Below are 2,140 nucleotides of genomic sequence, written 5' to 3' on the forward strand. Positions count from 1 at the left end.
CGAAAGAACTGTCCATTTCAGGAGGGTGTCGTATCAAACACTTTCTGAGCATCCCTCTCATCGATCCTGATTGTAAAGAGGGGTTATCAAAGATCGTATAGTTTGCGTTGTGAGAACTGTCCGATCCAACAGAATACCACATCCAGGAATACAAGGGACTCGTCTCACCAAGACTCACCCTCAAGACTTTGCTGATGAATCACCGCCATCGTCGTCCCTCTCAACATCTCGGTGCTTGTTCGTCTCCCATAAATTTCCTCTCTACTACTTCATTATCCATAATGAGTATGCACACTAACCAAGATTAGCCAATTAAATATTTTAATCGTTCTTTTATATAATCGGCCCAACCTAAGACATCTCTCAAAGGAATGCTTCATGTGGGACCTGATCTTACGTCATCACGAAATAGAGGAATAACATCCTTACCACTACGAACCATCACCGAATATCCTAGACGACCACATGGCCAAGCCTCTTAAGGTCAGATGACCTCGCTGCATGGTATTATGTAATCCTTTTTGGGCATTGCCCTAATCACGACATCACAGTCGGAAACCTTGCCCTAAATAGGCGCAAGAACAAAGGTACTTGTATAAGTTTGTCGATTTTGGGCACCAGACTCAATCATATAAGTCACGGTCTTTCCCAAGTGTAAATACACTTCACACCCAAGATAGGGTTATTGCCTAACAATCAACCAATCAGAAATAGTAAAAAATATTGTATGTCTCTCGCTCAAGCGAGAAACTGTCGCTCCAGCGATGAACTTATCAAAACAGACTCAATTCTCTTCCTGATTCACGCCCAAGCGAGGGACTGTCGCTCAAGCGAAAAATCCATCAAAAATTGGTCAAAATACCTGTCTCGTCCTTGCCTAGCGAAGTATGGTCGCTCAGGCGCCAAAAACGCCCAAAACGGTCCATCTGGTCCTTGCCCATGCTAGAAACGCTCGCCCAAGCGAGACAGGCTCGCTCGGGCGAGGTGGTCCATATGCATTTTAGTTTCTCGGGTGGTGTTCCTTCATAGATAACTACCACAATACTTGATATTTTAAGTTATCCTAAGCATACTACCTAAGAAAGTATACGTACAAAATCCATGCACACAAATATTTGATTAAGTACAGGTTTTCTTAATACACAAATATAACTCCAAACTTGTGAGATAGTTTAGGAGTTCTAGGCATCATATTCGGACGCCACTATGTCACGATGTATTCTCCCTCACCTTAGGTTGTCGCGTGCTTGCTTTCTTTTATGAAAGAGTGAGTTGATCGTCCAACTTCGAAAGCTTCAAAACTAAACACACAAAAACAGTGTAGTGATTTGCGAATCAATTTTATATGACAACCTTAAAGTAAAAACATTGTTTAACACTTTAATCCATTTATGAACTCAACGACTTTCATCGATCCGGTTCAAGATTCATATTTTTGAATCATCCTTTATCATTGAAAGTCTTGTTCCTGATTTTCAACATTTTCCAAGATAAGTTTTTAATAAAGTTTACACATTTATCACCTCATAGATTTATATTTTCATGGAGACTTTGTAAGTCATACTTGACCATTTTAAGCTAAGTTTCTTAATCCAAGTCTACACTTTTCAAATCCATATCTCACAAGTTGATCTTACCACTTTAAAGTAAGTCATCTTAAGTAGATTCCATAGTTTGCATAATAGGTTTTCATGGTCATTTCAACACATTCTTGATAATGTTGATCTCATACTTAAACAACGTTTAAATCAACATTTCTTAAGTTACACTTACCACTTTAAAGTAAGCTTACCTTATTAATATTCATCTTATAACAAGTCAACTATCCTTTACTTCATAACATTTTAAGTTTATAAAGTCAAGACTTTTATAAGTCATCTTTTATTTCAAATTATTACTTGAACTTGGAAGTCAAAGAATAGCATTTACTAACCAACTTTTAACTCATAATATTCTAAAACAACACTTTTTCATAAAACTCGTCCATAAACATTTTGGATTTCAAAGTTAGAAACTAAATTTTTCCTAAACACATATAGGCCATGATTTAGACCTAATGCTAAAGAAAGTTTTGATCCTTCAACTTATCATTAAACACTTTAAAGGTTCCTTTGATAACAAAATCATCCCCTTTGAAACA

The sequence above is a fragment of the Lupinus angustifolius genome, chromosome LG11 (assembly GCF_001865875.1).
Source record: "Lupinus angustifolius cultivar Tanjil chromosome LG11, LupAngTanjil_v1.0, whole genome shotgun sequence".
Taxonomy (NCBI): Eukaryota; Viridiplantae; Streptophyta; class Magnoliopsida; order Fabales; family Fabaceae; genus Lupinus; species Lupinus angustifolius.